A 24,764-nucleotide genomic window follows, 5' to 3' on the forward strand; every position below is an offset into this window, starting at 1 on the left:
AAATAGGTCAAAAAATATACACTCTTACAGAATATATATAAGTATGTTTTATTAGGATAGAACGGGTGTTCGGCTGTGGCCTTGTTGAAGGACCGTTACCAGAATTTGCTTGAAATGAGTTTGAAAAATCTAAGTCATTATAGCCGGACAGAGAAAACTCCATCTTTCCGAATATGAAGTCAGTGTCTTAACAGCTGCACCGCCTGTACAATGTTCTTTAATACGAACTCAGTTTCGCTCTTCAAGGATACGTGCTGGTGATTCCGGATCTATGAACTTGCTGCTGATGCTAACTCCAGTCAGTTCGGAAAACTGACTCCAAGCCCGTAAACAAGCCACTGTTCCCCCTTGTCCTTCCAATAGCCCACCTGAAAAACTGAGTCAGCATCCACCCATGGTGAGTGAGATGTTAAACTCAGCAGAATGAACAGACATTATTAAAATCCTCAAGGCCAGGTAACGCGTCTGAAATTGCTTTCGCAAAAGCAACAATCAGTCAGTCATTACCTACACCTAATGTATCTGACGCTGGATTAAATTATATTTGGCTCCAAGAGTGGATAGACTACACAAGCAAAACAGCACTGAGTGGAGCCTCCGAGACGCGTCGGTATAGAAGAATAGTGCATAGTAGGTTACCGGCGTATAAACTAATAAGAATTAAAGACAGCTTCTACCTGTACTACTGTGTTGGAGAATGATGTTACAGAGGCTTCTGTACTCGATGGATCCTGTGTATTTGCTGGAGCTAAATTTAATTTTAGTTTGTCTTCATATACATTAGGTGCAGGGAATAGTTGGTTGATACGTCTCTTTTCTGCAATTTTTAAAACTATCCAAATTTCTGACTTCGATCCCTTGAAAAGAATCCCATAGCTAAGAACTGAATGTACGAGGGGCGTTTGAAAAGTCCGCGCAAAAATAAAAACTACTTAGGTGTTTGGAGTAAACCTTTATTTATCGACATAGTCTCCTTTTAGACTTATACACTTCGTCCAACGCTGTTCTAATTTGTTGATCCCTTCTTAATAATAGGAATTGCCCAAGTCTGCAAAACAGCTATTGGTTGCTGCAATCACCTCTTCATTTGAATAAAATCTTTGTCCCGCCAGCCATTTCTTCAGATTGGGGAACAAATAGTAGTCCGAGGGACCCAAGTCTGGAGAATAGGGGGGATGCGAAACGAGTTGGAATCCTATTTCCATTAATTTTGTGACCACAGCTGCTGAGGTGTGTGCTGCTGCATTGTCGTAACGGAAAAGGACTTTTTTTTACGGTCCAATCGCCGGCGTTTTTCTTCCAGCTCGGTTGTCAGACGGTCCAATAACGGTGAATAATATGCACCTGTAATAGTTTTACCCTTTTCCAGATAGTCGATGAGGATTATCCCTTGCGAATCCCAAAAGACAGTCGCCATAACCTTTCCGGCCGAAGGGATGTTCTTCGCCTTTTTTGGTGCAGATTCTCCCTTGGTAACCCATTGTTTAGATTGTTCTCTGGTCTCAGGAGTATAGTAATGTATCCATGTTTCATCCACAGTGACTAAACGACGCTTAAAGTCTTGCAGATTCTTCCTGAACGGCTGCAAACCATCCTTGCAACACTTCACACTATTTCGTTTTTGGTCAAACGTGAGCAATCGTGGAACCCATCTTGCAGATAGATTCCTCATTTTCAAATGTTTATGCAAAATATTACGTACCCGTTCATCTGAGATACCCACAGGACTAGCAATCTCACGCACCTTAACTGGCCGGCCGTGGTGGCCGGGCGGTTCTAGGCGCTTCAGTCCGGAACCGCGCGACTTCTACGGTCGCAGGTTCGAATCCTGCCTCAGGCATGGATGTGTGTGATGTCCTTAGGTTAGTTAGGTTTAAGTAGTTCTAAGTTCTAGGGGACTGATGACCTCAGATTTTAAGTCCCGTAGTGCTCAGACCCAATTTTTGCACCTTAGCTCTTCTGTCATCCATCACCATATCATGGATTTTATAAATGATTTCTCGAGTCGTAACCTCCACAGGGCGTCCAAAACGTTCAGCAACCCTTGTGCCCATATGGCCACCCCAAAATTTTTGAAATCACTTATAAACTGTTCTAATCGAAGGTGCAGAGTCACCGTAATGTTTATCAAGCTTCTCTTTAGTCTCCTGAGGCGTTTCGCCTTTCATAAAGTACTGTTTAATCACCACACGAAATTCTTTTTGTCCATTTTTTGACAATAATTTGAGTTCCTTGATTCACACGAATGCCAAACAGAAAGAAATACACCAGTATAGCTGAAACTTGGTGTGCGTTCTTTCCTAAGATGCTACTAACTAAACATGACCTCCATACGCTCTGGTGGTGCCATCTGTCGGACTTTGCACGGACTTTTCAAACGCCCCTCGTACGTAGTAGTAGTATGTCATGACAAAACATTGGCTGTTAAAGAGTGATGATAAAATCCTAAAACATGCTGAGGACATTGTTTTTGCCGGCATCTTCGTGTGTTCATTTCATGTTAACTGACTGTCAATATTCATCCCTAAAAACTTTGTGTTTGTTGCACAGTCTATAAATTTGTCATCTATGCTCAGTGCGACAGAATTATGTTCCTATGTTCAGCGTCAGTTTATTACGTACTACCCAGTCGTAAATATGCTTGAGAGGTTCATTGGCCTTATCTAATAGGAGTGCTAGTTTTTTTATCAGTAACTATGATGATGTCATCAGGTAAGAGAACTTTTTCTCTATGTCTTATAATATCTGGGAAGTCAATGAATTATACTGTGAACAGAGTTGGACCCAATACGCTATGCTAAGGAACACCGATGTTCGTATGTTTCTTGTCAGATGACTGTTTTGCTAAAAATTTACAATCAGGCGATGTGTGAACTACCTCTGCCTTATGCACCCTGTTTTCCAAGTTAGACTGGATCCACTCTTTTGCTATGCGCAGTGCTTCTAGCTTGTTTAGTAGTATTTTGTGGTCAACAGTGTCGAAAGCCTTAGCAAAATCTGAGAATATGCCTGTAACACAGTCATCCTTGTCAAGAACTTCAAGTATTACCTTTCTGAACTCTGTAATGTCCGTTTTTTTATTTGTCTCACTTCGGAAACGTAACTGTGCTTTGTTAAAAAAATTGTATTTATTCACGTAACTCATTAGTCTACCGTTCATGATTGATTCAGTTATTTTTCAGAATTGACCTGTTGTTTTCAATACTCCACGCATTAGCTTTCCTTAAGAAAGGCACAACTCGTGCGTACTTTAGGAAACAATGGCAGAACTACATGGCTCATTTGTTATGTTCGTTAATGGGCTAGTGTATGCTATATATGCACGCCTTTAGAACAGAGACCGGAACCTCAACTATATCTGCTGACTTCTTACCTTTTTTTTTATTTGTGTGTTGCCCTCCTGACTTAAAGCTATGTTGTGAGAAACATCATGATTGAGCGTACTGTTAAGTCATTGTGGGTGCTGCATGTGCATACCCTGTAGATACATACTAGGTTTCGGTCTGTGTGGTGTATCCCCCCCCCCCCCCCCCACCACCACCACCACCACCACCACCACCACCACCACCACCACCACCCCGCCCCCTACCATCCACCCCCACTAGTTTCTTTATTCCTAAAATAACTGGCTATCCACTTTCTTTAGAGGTGCCATGTTTGGAGAGCATGTTTTGTGTTGAATTAACCCACTGTGGAATAGACAGTAGCATATGCGTAGAACATAACAGAAAAGAGGAAATAGGCATCACCACAAGCCGAACGGCCACCTTGTGAAATATATACGATCACAAAGTTGGTCAAGTGTCAAGATCTTGTGGACAAAGGAAAATGTACGCTCTCGTGTAAGAATATGGCGCTTTAAGAAAAATGTGATTCCGTTCTATACTGGTCCTCTGTTTCTTTGAGCTCATAGCCACCACAAAAACTGCAACATCCAGCGATGCCAGACTTCGGAGAAGCGCTACAAAAATAAGCAAGAGTGCCAGGCACATAGCCGCTATGTTTAGGCGGCGTGTCTTCAGCGGAAGTGCTACAGCCTGTGCCCTCTACATTCCACAGTATACACAAATCATTACCTTCGGTCAGTCCAAGTTTTGAAAAATATATTTTTGTGAGTAAATGATATTGACGTTCTTATTTTCGCGCCGCTTTCTTCTCCCAACATAATACAGGATATATTTTTATTCACTTTAGCATTTAATGAAAGAAGCCGCGTGTGATCATTAATCAGACCTTTTTCTTATTCAAGCCGGCCGGAGTGGGCGAGCGGTTCTAGGCGCTACAGTAGTTCTAAGTTATAGGGGACTGATGACCTCAGAAGTTAAGTCCCATAGTGCTCAGTGCCATTTGAACCATTTTTCTATTCATCATGTTTATTCCTTTTAGTGAAACTAAAAACAGTTGAAACACTGCCGAAATTTTTATGTTTGGTTAACGAATCATTTTAGGGGGCTCGAGACCTCTGGGGTAATCTATAGAAAAAGTTTATGTGAAAGGAAATACACAGTTCTCCGACAAAGTGATTTTTCATTTGTAGAGGAAACTGAAGGAAGCGCTTAATTACTGTGCAAACGTCTGGCGTAGTAGCATACGTGGCTCACCAAGTCTCCTTGGTTTTTTGTCAGTTAAATTTTTGTGTGTACCAGAGCGATGGCTAGTTTTGGTGCTTCGATAATGTTGAACTAGGCAAATGTAACTGTTGTGAATCGCCATGGCGGAATGCCCGAACTTGTGTGCCTCTACTATTAGGTCCTATCCCAGCTCACTAGATTGTCGCCTTTAATTCCTTATGATAGAAACTCGGTTATAGTAATGACACATTCTGCATGTGCTGTGAAGCTGGACAAAACGTAAGCTGCGTTCAGTGGGTAATCAACACTTTTTCGCCTAGTGTATGTTGGAAACAATCCATTTGAAATTATGAAACAGACTTATAGACATCCAGAGTTGTTGAATTAGAGAAAGTAGAAAGGTTCCGGTAAAAAAAAAAAATCCCAAATTGCTGCAAATGTAAGCTGCTGACGGAATGACTGCCGTCCTCTTCACTTTAATCAGATTCAAGAGATAGCTGTGATCCTCTAAACCTTTATAAATATAAACTCATCAGTTCTCCTTTCCATCGAACTAGAGTCTGTACATGTTAACATAGTTCGTTTTAGTATGCAGCTGGCAGTGAGAGCGTCATTGGTTTCGCCAAGGGTACTTGCTGTCTAGCGACATCATTACTCAGAGTAACCGCAGTTCTAAACATTCTGCATGGTGTCTGTCTGTTCTATATCGTGTCTCCCTACCACTTTCGCGCAACGACGCTCTGAGCGTGTTTTTTTAGGGAATTGACTAGTTTGAACCTGGGACCTGTTGCTGGTAAGGAGATGTCAGACCACACATGACATGTAGAATTCAGAAGAGTTCAGTGAGACTAGCGATGATATAACCAAAGACTTAATGATTTCAGCGTCAGCTCCACTGCACTCCCTGTAAAAGAATCTTAATACTAACTAAATTTAGTGGAAGGGGTTCAAGGCTTTCCTATTTTTAGTTAGCTGGTAAAATAACGTCGAAAAAGCAGTTAAGTTTACCATTGGAAATTTTATTCTACTCACAAAACATCGTTTATAAATTGCACTATTGATAAAAGGAAATGTTTTAATACAGGATGGTAAAAACCAACTGCGTTCAACAAAAATGTGAACGAATATTCCCTGAATGGGTTTCCAAGTTCTACAATGGATCGAAGGATGACCTATGCCATATCACATTTGTAATCTAGGTTTAAATTTTCACAAGAGAGAAAACTATCAAAATGGTCTACAGTGACCCTCAATTATCTTTAATCACTTATCTAACTTGTCGTAAATTACAGTGGCTGATGTGGCTTCTCAATAACTATATAACAGAAAAATCATTGCGTTTCAGATTTTTACTTCAAGTGGCAAATGTGAACACCATGAGCTTTAATTGACGATCGACACTAGTATTACGTAAAGGGGATGTAACAGATGAGACTTCTGCAGTTCTGAGGGAAGCTTTATGCGCTCAAAAATGCGGCATCGCGTGCGTTCATTACCTTGTCGGTGTTCGTCAGGGGGCGGCGGCCGGCGCAGCTCCGTCCAGCTCGCCCTCTCGGAAGCAACTCCCCTCTAACTTCTCTTTACTACAATTTACCGAAGTTGGTTTAAAAAAAAAACTATCTGGCTGTGTTTTCATCTGACCAATCAGGGTCTCAATGTTAACCTTAAGCTCCGCCTACAAAAATTCTGTCTATCCAATGAGAAACGTTATACTTTTCGTGGTGGGGCAATGTTTTTAAAGTTTGCAACGTAACAGAGATGCGAAAAAGTCTCACGCTAAAACTTGCAGCTGGTGTGGTCCTTTTAGCGTTATTGTAAGATCTATACTGTTCTTCTGGAGGGCTCTAGCTTTTAACATGGGCTTGGGGGGTGGTCTTGACGTAACAGAGACGCGAAAAAGTCTCATGCTAAAACTTGCGGGTGGTGTGGACCTAGCGGTTAGCTGGCGACCTGGGTGTCCGTCCGTCCCTTATCGTAGGGCCTTCCAGCTTAACACGGTTCTGCTCTCAGCTTCTGTTCTCGTTTCTCCCCTCGGAACTGCGTCTGTCTCACGGTGGGAAGGTATGACATGCATTTAGGCATTCTTGTGTTAGTCCATGGTATTCCATTTGCTCACTCGTTACTCGTATTACTTTGGTTAATTTAATGTCACGATTTATTCGGAGCTATGTGACATACTACTGGATTTGCTTATCATGTCAGGGTTTTCATGGAAGGTGTTGGATTTGCCTGACACCTTACACAGTTACCAGCACAATACGCAAGTGTAGTACTTGTATCCATGTAATCTGCACCAAACCTCTCAACGCTTTGGAGGATGCTTGACTGTGATTACTCTAGCCGCGATACCATCAGGAAAACCAGACAAGTACATTGAAGTGTTGGCAGATACGTCCATATATCTCATTCCCTGAGTACGTTGTCTGTAAACGGCGATAGTGTGCGGTCACACACACATCTTAATCGGTTGGGAAGGTTCATTAGTAGGAAGCGAGTTCTCATAAGATAAGTGACTCTCAGGAGGCATCACGGTGGCTGCTGAAAATGGATTGGTGGCCAAATTGGCTGAGCGTGCTTTCTGTATGGGTTAATGACTCTGGAGATAGCCAAGGAAACGATGCATCACCTTCCGGCGTTAATTCCGCACGGTTTCTTTCTAATATTTGATACTTAGCAAAATATACGCCTACCAGTCGCTAATCAGCAGCAGTCCAATTCTAATACTTTCGAGTATGTTGTGATCTCTATGCACCGACTTTAGCATGGGTACAGACATCATTCGCTGCTAGAAAGCGCCAGTGTTCCTTAACTGCTGTAGAAATGAGTGATTTTCCTACCTCCCCTACATCATGACCTACCAGATTATTTGGTCGGTGAGATATTTCAGTGGAGCAAGTCGGCTGACGTTCATGCACTGTTTTATTCAGATAGTAGTGACGCTATGAACTCCGCAATTCCTGTGACAGTTATTCACAATGGTGCTATTAGTATAATCAGGATATACTTTCATCTCAGAGATATACGAATCCTTCACATTAGCGTTTCATGTATACACCTCTACTTGGATCGAAAAAATTATCCTCTCTGTTACAAAACTTCTTCCCTTATCAATGATAGCAGAGAGCGAAATACATACAGATGAGTTATCACATGGCATGCATAATGAACAATGCGTTGTAGACGTGACATCTAGCAGATATTGCCGACAATGGATGCACGTGTAGAATGTAATATTTCCATATTTTTATGCAATAACATCAACCATTCTTTTCCAATGAAGCATTGATAATCTAAGAGTCATGATTTCACAGCTTGAGACGAATAGTAGGGTAATGTTGGCATGAGCACAATTTGTTAGTACGGGTTGCCTACATCAGGGACAAGCATACATTCGGGTGAAAACTGTTGTTCTCTATTGATTGACAGGTCCTTAACCTATTCTTCTCCTAAGTGGATTATGACGCCCTGAGGATAATCCGTCCGTCCTGAGAACCCACCCCCACCTCTGCCCCTCCCCCTCCCGCTGTTAGAACTCCCCTTGCCAATACAAGCGCTCTTTTGATATCAAATTAATCGACTAATTACTTAAATCGATCAATTAAGTACGACCTCCCCTGAGGGAAGCCCCCAAGTCCTCCCCTCCTCTCCCCCTCCCCCACTTGGAAATTAGTGTGAAAAAGACTCAGTTGATTGGCTATTTTGGAGGGGGGGGAATCGATTGCAGTGTACGGAATATTGTTTATTTAAACAATTTATTGGGTACAAGCTGTGTGTGGAATATAGTTTATTTATTTAAAGATTTGGTGGGAAATCGATTATAGTATATGGAATATTGTTTAAGTAATTTGTGGTAGAGAAGGCAGTGTGTGGAATATTGTTTATTTAAACAGTTTATGGGGATACAAGACAGGGCTAGGAATATAGTTGTATTTATTTATTTAAAGAATTTGTCGGGAAATTGACTGCAATGTATGCAGTACTGTTTACTTAAACCTTTTTGAGGCTGACGAGGCTGTATCCCGTAATTACACTATTAAGAATCTTTCGATCCCGAACACGGGCCATCTGCCGTCCGCCAGCCCGCAAACAGCGCTAGCTCACGCCACTGCAGCAGTCGCCGGACCGCGCAAATTTCCCGAACAAAAGCTTCAAGTAACGGCATCCCTTTGATATTTCATACCTGATAAATTCCTATCGAAACACATGCGCTATCTCTCTCTCTCTCTCTCTCTCTCTCTCTCTCTCTCTCTCTCTCTCAAGTGCCACTGCCAGGCCTGCATGCGCCGTCGATCACGGTCGGATGAACCACAAACAGAGCAGCATTTACCTGATAAACTTCCAGCTGTGGATGTCTTGGAAATATTTCCTCACTCTGTCAGATTAATTGGCTAATTAATTAAATTGATACCCTTTCTGAGGGTCAGTTTTTCCTTGCATCCGGTTGGTGCATGCTAGGATTGCAATAGTAGTAGTAGTAGTAGTAGTAGTAGTAGTAATCACGGGTACGATTCGGAGACTGCTATCATTCGAGAATTTGACGTTGCAATTGGGTTTTTAAAGCACTATAGAATCCGTAAATTGGTCCTCTACACTATATTCCGAAAGAGGAGGAGGAAGAACGGTTTACCACGTGATAGGATAGTAACAGCAACAAATGCCACTACAAGACAGAGTGCACTACAATGCATTGAGAAACACTAAACCATGATCCTAGTGGTTGTTACGGCTAGATGCCTGAGATCACTGAGAAGATTCGTACATACAACATACAGTCCACTCACCTCCCAGATGTCCACATGCAGCAAGCCTGTAACCTCGTACACTGCCAGTTCCAACGGTGAGAGACCACAGTACACTGCTGCTGTCATAGACTCATGTATATTACAGAGTGCACCACCCTAGCCACAGAAGACATCCAGAGATGATTGGACTGGTAGGAATTAAGCTGTTATTAATATGTCCACCTCCACTCTTGTCAGTGATTGACATTGAATAATTCAATTTTCCATGGTAAATACATGCAACACATACGATTGCAGAGACAGCCCAGTGCGGAGTGGGTATTAGTCCAGGTTTCAGCTATCCAGGCGGTGTCATCACCATGACTTATCCCTGGAGCTGCGGGGAAGAACCAACTAACTGTCCAGCTGGAACTTTTCTTTGTACCGCTGCTTGCGAGAGCCTTAAGACAGAAATGCCCATCCATTCCGGCCACAGGCTACCTCCGCCAAATACACTGCACACCATGCTTGCGATGTCGTTCTACGAAACCAGCCATATATTTATCACTGTAATTAGAATTAAATATTACGATTGCAACCCCAATCTGATGACATTCGACAGTGAGCAAAGTATCGGAAATAACTCTGACTGGATATAATTTTCCATGTAAAATCCTTCATCCCCATTATGGCTATCGGTGCACTGAAATCGCAATCTCCCACGTCAAAACCATACCTCCCTTACTACCGAATATAGCCATTTTCTTCGCACATGTCCGATCAATGATTACAATAACTTTACATTCCAACAAAGAACTTACAAGCCTGCTGATCAAGCGAATCTATCACACATCCTTTACTAAGTATAATATTCGCCAAGAACTGAATGCCAAACCCTGGTACCAAACAATATTGAGCCAAAATCTGTGATGGATGGACATGCCTCATTTTTTATTCTTGTGAGTGGCACCAGGGCCGTAGCAAGAGAGACTTAATCGTCTTATAAGTGGCCAAATATTAAAAACACGATCTCAAGCACGATGTTTAAATGGCTCTGAGCACTATGGGACTTAACATCTGAGCCGCGCGGGATTAGCCGAGCGGTCTAAGGGCGCTGCAGTCATAGACTGTGCGGCTGATCCCGGCGGAGGTTCGAGTCCTCCCTCGGGCATGGGTGTGTGTGTGTTTGTCCTTAGGATAATTTAGGTTAAGTAGTGTGTAAGCTTAGGGACTGATGAGCTTAGCAGTTAAGTCCCATAAGATTTCACACACATTCATTCATTGCAGTCAATTTCCTGACAAATTTTTCAAATAAGTAAATAACCTATATTCCGAACACTGCCGTGTATCCCCATAAGTTGTTTAAATAAACAATATTCCACACATTGCCTTGTCTACCACAAACTGTTTAAACAATACATTTCCCGCCAAATTTCTTAACTAAATAAATAAATAAACTATATTCCATACACAGCCATGCTCCCAATAAATCGTTTAAGTAAACAATATTCCGCACATTTCCATCCCTAAAAGAAATAGTTTAAACTATTCCATACACTGCAATCGATTCCACACTAAATAGACAATCAACTGAATCTTTTTCACGCCAATTTCCAGGTGGGGGAGGGGATGGGTAGGGGGGCTGCTTGGTATCCCAGAGGGGTATGGGTTAATTAATTAAATTAATTAATTAATTAATCAATTAATGTGATATAAGAAGTGTGCTTCTATCAGTGACGAGAGTTCCAGGTGTGGTGGGGAGGAGGAGGGGGGGGGGCGGTTTCTCGGAAGAGCGGATTAACCCCCGGGGGTCGTACTACACTTAGAACAATAGGTTAAGAACCTGTCAATCAAAAGTGAACAATAAGTTTGCACCTGAATGTATATTTTCCCCCCTTGATTTAGGCAACCTGGAGATAAGACATAATATATTCGAAAACCTTCATGGAAAAAGTAAATAACAGTAGCAGCAGTATGCTGTGCGTTTTAGTTTTTATTCGAATTCTTTATATTATTATATTTCTGTCCAAATCTAATTATGAACGAAGTGTGTATTTACCTCAGTGCAGCCATCAGTAACGGAAGATTGACTTATAATGACTAACAAGGCGTGTGGAATTACAAATGCTGTCGTTTGTGTCAGATGATGATCGTTAATATACGTACTGGTTAACCACCTATCGTATGTCGCTATCGGAACATCACTTGTTCCTGCATTAACTCAGCAGCAGCGCCAAAAATGTGTCATACGCCTCAGTCGATTGGGTTGCACTTTATGGTGTCTAGCTATGTTACATTGCAATGCGATATTAGACATGTAAGGTTTCGAGAAATCGTCAAAATAATATCAGCCTTGAAAACAAAATAAAATAACATCTCAGTTACATGGCTGTTGGAGAATTTCATTAATATTGGCAACTCCAAGTTTGTCAGACCCTGCTTTTAGTACAAAATTTTTATCTGACTTTCTTAATTGTGTAACATATGAAGTTGCGGTTGAAAAGTCCGAAACTAAGTAATATTTTGCTTGCAGTTTTATTCAAATGACGTTTCCTACGGAAAGTAAAATACTATGGAATTGTTTTTGTAAAAAGTAAAAGATGACAAAGCTATTTTATATTTGGATGTCAGTAGACGAACTGAATGAACTGTATTTTGTATATCGTTGCTTGGATGTTCCGGTATATGGCCTTGTGCACTGTTTTTTACATGGAAAATATGAATTTCTGTGTGTTGATAGCGTGAAAGAATTTTTGTTCTTACATCATTCTCGTTTCTGTTAAATCTTGATCTTATGATTGTCAATGCAGTCATTTAATTTTAATTTGATCTGGCGTCCGTACTTTATAACATTGAATAACAGCCAAAACATAAAATTACACGGTTTTTTCATTCTTCTAATAAAATCTAATAAAAACATCTTCATTGCGTGATTTGTCGTTTCTCAAATTCCGACTTAAAGTCCATAGACTGTACTAATCCATAGGGATATAATCCCATTTCATTTCCAGACTAGTAGAAAGGTGCAACCACAAAGCCTATGTTTTGTTACCATATTCTACCATAGTTGGTGCGTTTTACTTCTGCACCCTTCGAGTATGTTTTCTTTGTAAAAATCAATGACTTTTTTTCTATTCTTGGTTATTTGAAAACTTCAGCTTAAGATTTGTGTTTACTCCCTCTTCCCTTCCTTACTGAAACGCCATTTTTTTTTCCCAATTCATGACATTTGGAGACGAGATGCAGTCTTCGAAATAAGTTTTGCTTTTTTTCCTGAAACACTGTAGTTTATGATGACAGACCCTGGAATTTGTGTTCCTTATTCATTTATGTTGCTCTTGTTCGCTAAAATTATCAGACTGTCCTTGCATTGATATAGACTTCCATAGTTTTTCTCTGATGCTTGTATAGAAGAAGTCATAAGATGTAAAAATAAAAAGTGAACTTGAATTAGTACGATTGTATGGTTTAGTATAGGGTGGTGAAAAGTCCTAGCAAGAAAGTAAGTGCAGCTTACCTTAACTAGAAAGAAAAGTCGCGTGCTTCGTTCTGGCAGATGGCACGGATGAAAATAAAAGAAAACTACATTAATTGGAGGGCGAGTTTACTAACAGCCAAGTGTCGGTAGAAGTACGGCGATGTGCTGCCACAGCTTTTGGCACAAGGAGGTTCAGCTTTCGGTTTCTGGTAATGGTTGTGAATTTTCTATTTGGGGTAAGGACGATCTGCCGATATCATTTCCAGGAACTTTGGCAGTGGTGTTAGCGTCACGGCGTCTGATGAGAAATGCCAGGCTAGCCGCACCTCTTTGTGACAATAGGCGGCATTTTGCCAAGTAGCCCATTCGTCACTTACAGGTTCGCTGGCAGTTCCATTAACAGTTTTTGCTTATTTGCTGATTCCGCTTCTTTAAGAATAAACTCAGTCGCATCCTCTGAACTCGTGTTTGTCGAGCCATTACCCTTTTGGCATGGAGTCGTTCTTGAAAATAAAAGCTATTTTGCACAGAACGATGTCAAACAATATGTGGGGTTGAAGTTAAATGTATGTACCACTTAGGAACAATGAAATTCAGGATTGGTAGCATTTGGTTGTGAAAGTTTATTTAGAGTAGCCATAATGGTAGAACTAAAGCGATTGTTTATTCGTGTGTTATTTTATTATTTCACGTTTTCTTAGATGGCGATACAGATGTGACGGAACCGATCGAGCCGTCTGTATTAATATTCCAATTATGGAAGGGTGGGCAAGTTAGTCAGGGGAACAATACCGCATGCGCAGTAAGCGAATTAGAGAAACGACGTCTGGATAGCCGGGCAGGGATCTTAACCTCTGTATCATCTTGTTCGCTGACAGCTGGTAGATAGATAATATCTGTTCTGTGATATTCCAGGCAAGCAAAATATGGATTAAAAATTTTAACCTTGTACGATGAAAGAACATGATATATTTTGGAGATGGAAATCTGCGTTCGAAAACAACCAGATGTTCCTTTTGCATTGTCAAACTTACCTAGGAAGATGTCAGGGTTAATGAAAACGTAACATCACTGGTGCGTGTTATGGAATGTACCATTGCCGTTGAAAGGCAGCAGATGGCTTATTATCGTGGTTGTCGACAATGTTTTTTGTGTGTGCATTCGAGTCCGCAATTGTAGGCGGGAGTAAACAAGCGTGAGTGCGGCAGCCGGAAGATAATTAACTGCGCGAGAGGCGCCGCCGTAATTGTAGAGCTCTTGCCCTCTACCTCTGGACATGTTTTTCCTTTTTCTTCCTTTAGTTTGTGGGCATTACTTCTGTTTGCTTTGTAGCAGTACATCAGTTTCCAAAGAAGCAACTGTCGACAACAAAGTGCAAAGGTATCCACTTTTTTGTCGTACGTTTGTGAACGCCCTGGTTGCTCTCGAGAGAAGCTATGCTGTGTAATTTTTGTGTTAGTCCATGCAAAAGATATCGTAGGGGAGAGGCAACTTAAGCCTTTTCTCCATTTTCGACTAGCGTCTGACGGCAGGACGTAATATCAAGTTTAGGGAATGCTTACGAGATTAAGAACATCATCTGCCGTAATGCCAGCATTTCATGGTTCCGTCGAATCTTTGTTTTTATAAAGGTCGTGTTGCCATTTTTTTATAGTTTTGGACGGCCGTTAACATCAGCATAAATGAATAAGAAATACCAAAAACGGATAAGGTGTTACTATAACATCGTGTATGACAACGGACTTTACCTTAGATTTTAGGAAAAATGAAAATTTCTGGTTTAAAAGTTATTTCGGTAACATTCGAAATCGGGACCCTCTGCTTATATAATTATTCTGTCGACATTTTTGTACAGGGATTGGAAGAAATGTTGACGGGTTTGTTTAACTTATGTCAAGCATTTTCTTTGTATACTCGAATAAATAAAAAATAGGTTGCGTTATCCATTCCGCCAGGACTGCCCCAGAACGTGGTTTGCATAATTTTGAAGCTGCAGAACAGCTTTCCACCGAATTTACGTGACTTTGTTATTTTGGTGTTACAAATGACGTCATTTGGCAGCTTATAGAACAAAATTGCTTTTAATATTAACGAAACGATAACTATGGATCTTCCAATAAAGTGTCGAGGGCACAAAACGTAATTGCCCCTGAAATGTAAAGGAAGAACTTTAAGCAATTCTGCGACTGGTTGGGTGCGTATTTTGTGCAAGTCTTCGTATTCCTTTACAACTAACGCTGTTAATATTCTGTTCGACGTATTTCAAGTTTTGTCCTTCAGCTGATACCTCTCGTACAACTGTTAGTGTATCGTCTGCTTGGTTATCGTGTTATTGAGTTTCCAAACTTAGAACTTGCCTTAAGAGCTTGTGACTTTTCTCTGATTAGTATTTTTTTAATAGGGTTAATTCTTTGCATATAATAACACTTAATTTCGTCTTTTGTCGGGACAATTAAATTTTTGTATCTGTTTTTAACAGAAGATACGAAACACATTTAGATTTCTATATCTTCAAGTTTTCATTCATCGCAGTGCTGCATTTTTTGAAGGAACTATTTCGCATGTTTTTGCTAAATATCGTATCGATATTTGACACCAGCACATATGTTGTGTTGAAGAAAGTTTATTTGCCTGAGGTTGTTCGATTTTAAGAGTTTTTTTTTGTTGTTGTTGCTTATGTGTGATGTTATTTCTAGGTAGAAGGATTCGTTGCAACTCATCTAGATTTGAAACTTCCTGGCAGATTAAAACTGTGTGCCTGACCGAACCTCGAACTCGGGACCTTTGCCTTTCGCGGGCAAGTGCTCTACCAACTGAGCTACCGAAGCACGACTCACACCCGGTACTAACAGCTTTACTTCTGCCAGTATCTCGTCTCCTACCTTCCAAACTTTACAGAAACTTTCCTGCGAACCATGCAGAACTAGCACTCCTGAAAGAAAGGATATTGCGGAGACATGGTTTAACCACAGCCTGGGGGATCATTAAGATTTGTTTATAAGCTTGTTATTTTCGTGTACATACGTTCCTTGTTATCGACTTTTTCTTTCTGATTCTTGTACTATAGTCACAATAGTAAATCCGTTTTCTAATGATTAAGTGTACGGTCATTCTAGCACGCATCTTTCTCTCCCAATATTGTTTCGCGTAATCTTATCTACTCCTTCATTACCTCTTAAATATACCAGTTAATTACGTGACAGATAATTGACGTACATTCGTATTTAATTTTGACTACTGCTTATAGCATAGGTAGACGCGTCAGTTCTTCAGTCCTTTCGTTGTCTAGCTTGTCTCCTATGTGACGGAGGCCGTTACTTATCGTCTGTGGTTTTTCTCTTTTTTCGATTTCTATGGTTTTATCTTTTTTTCGATTTCTGTGTTTTCCAATAGTTTGCATCGGCGGCACGTTTGTACGATTGCTTCTACGGGTGGAATACACTTAACTTTTTGAAATTGACGTTATACTGTAACCTACCGTCTTTCCTTCCCGGAATTCTGTAGAAGTGCTTCACTAAAACGCTCGGTTAACTTTGACTTTGAACGAGTCGTAAAACGTTACTGTAAAAATGAATACTATCTATAATGAGTTGAGTTGCCTACCAGAATAGCAAAGGAGGTAATGGAATTGGTGTTCTTGGCGGAGTGAGCTTTGGACTGAATCCAAGAGACACGACAGCGTGAGAGTAGCGATTACCCGTCAGTAAGTGAACCACACATTTCGTGATCACAGATAACGTCATAATATACACTACCGCGGAAAAAATGCAACACCTTCAACGACAAGGCCATTTTATTGACAAGTGATCTAGCAGGTAGTTCATCATTATGTGGGTATACGATAGCAAAACCTGCCGCTGTGGTCGAGCGGTTCTAGGCGCTTCAGTCTGGAACCACGTGGCAGCTACGGTCGCAGGTTCGAATTCTGCCTCTGGCGTGGATGTGTGTGATGTCCTTAGGTTAGTTAGGTTTAAGTCTAGGGGACTGATGACCTCAGATGTTAAGTCCCATAGTGCTTAGAGCCATTTGAACCATTATGAACGATAGCAAATTCAGACCACTTGAAAGATACGTTTCACAGTAAAGGGTGTCCATGCATCGGTACACCGTATACTCCCATCTGGTGGCAACGCAGGCGTGTGTTCTCACCTGCAAATGATCATAAAGATGCCGAATTGCATAGCGCGATAGTGTCCCCTTCATCATGTTCCGTACTAGTTCAGTTTGCGAAAGATCTGGCTATCTTGCTGGTTCGACCACGTGTTTTACACCACGAAGAGCACGATGTGTCGCGGCCGCCGTATGTGGACGTGCGTTGCCCTGTGGAAGAAATGCCCGTAGCACGGGTATAACAGCGTGTGCAATGCTGCGAGCGTCCGTAGCTCGTGGTCTAGTGGCTAGTGTTGCTACCTCTGGATCACGGGGTCCCGGGTTCGATTCCCGGGCGGGCTGGAGATTTTCCTCTGCTCGGGGACTGGGTCTTTGTGTTATCCTCATCATTTCATCAGCAGCATCATCATCATTCGTGACTGTAGCTAGATTGGATTGTGTAAAAATTGGACTTTGTACGGGTGCTAATGACCGCGCAGTTGAGCGCCCCACAAACCAATCATCATCATCATCATCATCAATGTAGCGAGCACTGGTTTTTTTATCCTGCAGAAATACCAAATGCGACCACAAATTGTAACTGATGGCCCCCCAACACCGTAGGACCTGTGTGTCGTGGAAGAATGCACCCTCGAATAGGCAGCTCATCATGTCTACACTATACACTTGTACGTCTGCCGCTAGCTAATAGACAGAACCTACACTCATCACTGACGCCCAAAGGCCACTATCCCATCTTCAGTCAAATACCAGTACATATCCGACATCGTATGCTTCTTGAGTTTAACGAGAGTAGTAACGCAATAGTTCCCCCCAGAAAAATTGCGACGTTTATGTAAGTGCATTAGACGTTCACAAATGCCGAAGTTGGTTTTCTAAATACAAATCTGGTAATTTTGATCTTTCCGACTCGTATCGATCAGGAAGACGAACAGCTTTAGGCAATGGCATGTTAAGGGCGAGAATGGGAGCAAATCCGTGTACGACAGTCGAGGAACTGTCAGATTCTCTACACCAACCTTGGTCAAGCATCCAAGAACATTTTCAATAGACTGGTAAAAACAAGGCAACGGCCTTGCCGTAGTGGATACACTGGTTCCCGTGAGATCACCGAAGTTAAGCGCTGTCGGGCGTGGTCGGCACTTGGATGGGTGACCATCCTGGCCGCCATGTGCTGTTGCCATTTTTCGGGGTGCACTCAGCCTCGTGATGCCAATTAAGGAGCTACTCGACCGAATAGTAGTGGCTTCGGTCAAGAATACCATCATAGCGACCGGGAGAGCGGTGTGCTGACCCCACGCCCCTCCTATCCGCACCCTCCACGGCGGTCGGATGGTCCCGGTAGGCCACTCGTGGCCTGAAGACGGAGTACTTTTTTTTTAGAGTGCTGGTGAAAACAAAGGAAGCTATCCGATCAACCACACGCAACTTATTGCTTCAGCGGCACACTACAAAAGCGTTTTTTGATCGCTTGATTACTGGAGACGATAAAATGGATCCTTTATAATAATCCACAACGCAACAGGAAATGGCTATCATGCGAATGGATCGCCACGAAGTACAGCTAAGCCAGATTTAAATCCCCAGAAATATGCTTTTGTGTGTTTGCTGCAGTTTTCGCGAGGACGTTCATTTTGAAGTGCTGAAACCTGGACAGCTGTGAATGCAGATCTTCACTGTGAACGGTTGGATGGAGTAAATAAATGTTCAATTTAAAAGTGCCCAGCTGTTGTCAGCAGAAAAGGCAAGACGCATCCTCGAAAAAATTAGTGAGGTGGGGTGGGAGGTATTGCCTCACTCACCATTCTCGGCCGATATTGCACCACCGGATTTCCATTTATTTATTCCGACGCCCTCCCCCGCCAACTAGTTTTTTTCCGATTGGACTTGTAATACTTGGGATGCAATGGGAGGAGGAAACCGATTGAGGCCGTATTATTCGCTCATTGGAACTTGGCTTTAATACTATTCGTGTAACTAATGATACGCATAAATTTAGTTTCATTACGTACACATTACCAGTTCGTTGTTAAAAAATGTGGTCACCATAAGAGTAATCTAACTGACCTGCTTATAAATGCGAGTGTCTCTGCGTTTTTAGTTTCCATTAAAATGTTCCTAGTTACGTGTGACGTAATTTTTTATCCCTGTGTGGGGCGGCGGGTGGAAATTAGTAGAATAAATATTTTGTATTTATGCTGTTGTTTGCCGTTCTCAACACTGGCTCTCTAACTATAATATTGGCAACCAGAAAGTGGTTAGCAAAACGTTAAGCCTGTAATTAGAATTCCTAGTGCCCACTTCATGTGAGAAATACATTTATAGCTACAGCTTATAGCTCTGAGGAATTAGGAGATCGTCTGGGATTCATAATCAAAAACCATTTTCTCTAAAATGTTCACTATATTCTGAAAGTCACAGACAAAAAAGAATCCACACAATCCAACTACCAGAGCAGTTCAGAGTCTAATGCGCTGATGCAACTATAACTGTTCAAATTAAATGTTTAAGTGAATGCTCGCCATAATTTGATGATAATGTTCATCAAACGCCACGCTAAATAATGGTAGAATGTCTGTCCCGCGGCGGCAAGTGAAAATGCGACATACGCAAACTGAAGATAGATAATTAAAGTCATCCCAGAATTAACACTTCACTCGAAAACGATTTCATGGTTACGCGTATCCCGAGTAACTTATTACGGCATCTGAAGCTGTTTATAGCAATGATACCGACGCGACGCGACTCCAGGCACAGGTGGTGCACTAATCAGCGTCTGGAGAGAACTGGGGCCTTTTTCCTCGCGCAGCGTTCGTACATATAAAGCCGCGGTGCGGACGGTTAAGGGAACGCCTGATCAAATCAGCTCTCCCGACTAGCCGCTGGGCTAGTAATGCACCACTTTAAGTTATCGAATAAATCATTGCTTCCTTTGCTGATGGCCGATGAAGCTCTCAATTTAAATGTGCAATCAGCATACAGGTAAGTAATCATAATAAAAGTCTGACGTGGCTAAGTCAAATATTTTGGCCGAGAGAATTAATTTAATTACACTACACGCAGTAGACGAGCTCTGGTCTTGCCCTTCAGAGATATGCTATTGCTATAGTTTTATAGTTATTCAGTTGAAACTTCTCACATCTTTATGATTATAGCGAATCTCCCTTCTACTTAAATTTAAACATCCTAGCTTTATTTATTCGCCTACTTAATCTATCTTGCTTCCTTAATTTTTAAGACAAAAACCATAAAATCATGAATTTCAACTAAAATTTTAATTTGTGAGATCCAGAATTGTGTTTCTACTAAATTATTATAAAAAAGGAATCTAAATATAAATTTTTAAGTTTCTAGCTCTTTTCTGTTGCGCCAATGATTTAAAAAAAAACGTCCAAATTTCCAAAATGGTTAAAGTTATTGAACTGATATTTAACACATATTGATTTAGTATTACTCCTGACATGATAGAAACGTTTCAGGTTATTTACTTGATTTTTAAAGTATTGCGCAACATTTATGACGTCAGAACTGGTTACAGCGGACTGGCTGGCACACAATGGAAAGACTGATGTGAATTTTATACGGCGTGAGTAGGCTGCTTCCCTACACCTGGAAAAGTCGCGTCGGCACTGAGCCCGTACCGTACTAGGGGATGGATGCCGTCAACAGAGTATGTTTATCTATGGCAATTAGCTGCTTCGTTCCCTCTTCAGTGCCACCTTGCTTATCTGTCGTAGCTTCCACCAGGATTCGTAATGGGAAGTTACAAATTGTTTACTCTTATTAGTCTACAAACTTTTCTTTTGAACATTTGTACAAATATTAGAGTGACAGCGAACTCTACGAAAAAATATATTAAAAGTGTTGCATGTAAGTGAACAAGAGTATCTCATATAGTTTCTCTACGGCACGATGACTTGTCTGGCGTAGCGGTAATAAATTATATGCACAAACCTTCACTGTGAATCGGTCTATCTTAGTGAAAACTGTGTCAAAATCCGTAGAGTAGTTTGTGTGATTAGCCTTCGTATACCGAAAGAACGTAACGGGGAACTCTAAATTATAATGTGCACAGATGTCCCAGAAGGAACTGTCAGTATCCCGGGCGGTGACAAAAAAGTTAATTGAAACAAAAAGCCCTTATAAACATACACTCTGTTTCGGATTGTTTTCGAGTCAAACAAACACGTTTATCACCATTAAGAAATGGTTTTATTTTGGGATTAGTGTTTGTGTGTCGTTGGTTATTATTATTTTATTTGTCAGGTAACATTTTTAATACTTAGAATGTCTAAAATTGTCACCATAAGTTGCAATGCACTTTCTTACATTCAACAGAAGATGCTGCGTTGCATGCCCGCAGCAGACTTCACGATACGGTCCAGATCTTTACTCATGTATCCACCTTTCTTCTGTGTAGTTCTGTCTTCACTCCGTACGGCTACCGAGACCAACCCCCAAATTAAGAGAACTGTGGTTGCGATTTTACTCCATTCGTAACGTACTGGAAACTACATTACGTTCCGTGTGGCCACCGAAACGTTCTATAGTCTTTCGGTTGACATATTTTCGACGTAAAATGCTGACAGTTCTGCTCTGCCGTTCATTCCACCAAAATGGGAAATATGAACTATTATCTTCGGTCGTGGCGACCACTTGAATGCAACAGTTACCCGGTTTCACTCAGATGTACTTGTACTTATACAGCCGGCCTGGGTGGCCGAGCGGTTCTAGTCGCTACAGTCTGGAACCGCGCGACCGCTACGGTTGCAGGTTCGAAACCTGCCTCGGTCATGGATGTGTGTGATGTCCTTAGGTTAAGTTCTAGGGGACTGATGACCTCAGAAGTTAAGTCCCATAGTGCTCAGAGCCATTTGAACCATTTTTTTGAAACAGGAAGTGTTCAGCCGCATGTGAAACGTCAACCACGACATGCAACAAATGATGATGCCCAAGTAGGTGTTTCAGCTCCTGTCGCAGCTAATCCACACATCAGTAGCAGACAAACTGCGCGAGAATCGGGAATCTCAAAAACGTCGGTGTTTCGTTACATCAACATGGATTGCACCCGTACCATACTTCTATGCACCAGGAATTGCATGGCGACGACTTTGAACATCGTGTACAGTTCTGTCACTGGGCACAGTAGAAATTACGGTACGATGACAGATTGTTAGCACGCGTTCTATTTAGCGACGAAGCGTCATTCACCAACGGCGGTAACATAAACCGGCATAATATGCACTATTGGGCAACGGGAAATCCACGATGGCTGCGACAAGTAGAGCATCAGCGACGTTGGCGGGTTAATGTATGGTGCGGCATTATGGGAAGGAGGATAATTGGCACCCATTTTGTCGATGACAATCTAAATAGTGCAATGTATGCTGATTTCCTACGTAATGTTCTACCGATGTTACTACAAGATGTTTCACTGCATGACAGAATGGCGATGTACTTCCAACATGATGGATGTCCGGCACATAGCTCGCGTGTGGTTGAAGCGGTATTGAATAGAATATTTCATGAGAGGTGGATTGGTCGTCAAAGCACCATACCATGGCCCGCACGTTCACCGGATCTGACGTCCCCGGATTTGTTTCTGTGGGGAAAGTTGAAGGATATTTGCTATCGTGATCCACCGTCAACGCCTAACATTCGTCAGCGCATTGTCAATGCATGTGCGAACGGTACGGGAGGCGAACTACTCGTTGTTGAGAGGAATGTCGTTAAACGTATTGCCAAATGAATTCAGGTTGACGGACATCATTTTGAGCATTTATTGCTGTAATAGCATGCGTTCTCAGAAATGATAAGTTCACAAAGGTACATGTATCACATTGGAACAACCGAAATAAAATGTTCAAACGTACCTACGTTCTGTATTTTAATTTAAAAAACCTATCTTTTACCAACTGTTCGTCTAAAATTGTGAGGCATATGTTTGTGACACTTACAGCGCCATCTATCACAAAGCGGAAAAGTGGTCCAACTAAAACATTCATATTTCTTTACGTACTACACGAATATGTATTAAAAATTGGGGGTTCCTATTTGAAAAAAAGCGCAGTTGATATCCGTTTGACCTATGGCAGCGCCATCTAGCGGGCCAACCATAGCGCTACCTGGTTTCCCCCTTCAAGCTAGACAAGATTTTTTCTGTAGTTTTTTCGTTTGACGTTTATTTCATGAGATATTTGGCCCGTCACGATCAGTGGACCACCCTGTATACTCGCAAGAAACTACAGATCAATGTGATTTTTATAGCTCAGTTTAGTCGTTGGCAAGAAGGTACAGGGCGAGGTGGGTGAAACACGCCAGATTGAGTGACGTACTGAAATAATAAATAACAATGACTTTGTTACTTATACTTTTTCTGTAGCATGTATAGACGACTTCAACGATGAAAAATGATTCGTTGCAACCGGATAACAGCGCCGTAAACAACTGTCCCGCCATCAGGAGGAGAGGTCCCGTAAATCCCTGCCCTATTGTACCAAAGACAAGCAAACACAGTCATACAAAGTGCACAAAATGCACAACTTGAGTCTTAATGTACTGTATAAGGCGACTACGGATTAGCGAATGTGCACATTGAATTTCACCTTGACAGGCCTGTGTTACGTAGCATTTAACACTAGGACGCTCAGAGGGGTCAAAATGACCCTTTTGTTTTTAAGTTGTAGTTATGTTTTACAGAATGATTCGAGCAACATTTCCTTTTATGAATATGGAATGTACTTTGATTACGTAGAAAAACAGCACATTTCGCACAGCTGATTATGATTTTTCGCAGGTTTCACGTTTAACGTCCAGATTGATCAGATTGACCCCTTTAAGATTATGCTATAATTTTGTCAAAGAGTTCTGGAGGATGATTCAGATGGTGGGGAAATTTTTTCTGACAATCCAGTAGAATAGTACAGAGTAATACTAGGAAATGACAGCTGGTCAATTACCACAGAAGAAACAAAAGCATGTCTTACGCTCGTGGTGTGAGAGATTGAGGAAGTACAGACCTCCACAGTTTATATTCAGATTCCTGAGGCATACCATTTTGTGTGGGGGAACTATGAATAGAAATAGATTCTGTAAAATTATGAGATTCCTTAGGTTCGACGAGAAGTCTACACGCCCTGTGCATTTACAGATTGATAAATTGGCATTGGTTTCTGCTGTCTGGAACAAATTTATAAAAAACTGCACCGTGTGTTGCAAACCCAGATCATACACAGTGATACATGTGCAACTCTTCCCGAGTAAAACACAATTACTGGCTTCGAAGCCTGACAAGGGTGGAAAAAAGTAATTGTTAGCTGTAGGTGTTGACAACAAGTATTTACGTTATCTTGGTAAGGGTACTGCACGATCCCAAGATGAAAGAGTTTCAGATTATGTAGTGATGCGTCTTATGGAATCATTTCTATCCAGATACAGCAACGTCACTATAGATAATTACTTCACTTCCCTCAAACCTCCCAAGACACTGAAAGAACCGTAAGTAGACGAAGAAGACAAATACGACATGCTCTAAAGTCTGTGAACGCCTCTCTGATTCGACAAAAATTTTTAAAACATTATGATACTTACTTGCCGTTCCATCGAGGAAAGAAAGTAAGAAATGTACTAGTGATGAACTCCCTTCAAACTAATGTTACTATAAATGCAAAGTTTGGTGTTGGCGTATTAGACAAAATGACCAGGCAGTATTCAGGCAAGGCTTCCTCAGGAAGGTGGCTAGTGTACTACTACTGCTGTACTCTTGACCTAGGAGGAATAAATGCATATGCAGTATTCAGGGCTGTTACTGCTAAGAAGATAAAAAAAAAAACTTTTCGTTTGGCAACTTGCCAAGGGACTACGCTCTGTGTGTGTGAAGAGTCG

The 24,764-nt window shown here is 41.4% G+C and overlaps 1 protein-coding gene and 1 pseudogene across 7 annotated transcripts in view; both read left to right on the forward strand.

Moving 5' to 3' along the window:
* Positions 1–24,764, forward strand: part of LOC124721462 (ligand of Numb protein X 2-like) — a 579,832-nt gene that overhangs the window by 209,992 nt on the left and 345,076 nt on the right. The window lies entirely within an intron of this gene.
* On the forward strand, positions 17,946–18,063 carry LOC124723628 (annotated as a pseudogene).

The sequence above is a fragment of the Schistocerca piceifrons genome, chromosome X, assembly GCF_021461385.2.
Source record: "Schistocerca piceifrons isolate TAMUIC-IGC-003096 chromosome X, iqSchPice1.1, whole genome shotgun sequence".
NCBI lineage: Eukaryota > Metazoa > Arthropoda > Insecta > Orthoptera > Acrididae > Schistocerca > Schistocerca piceifrons.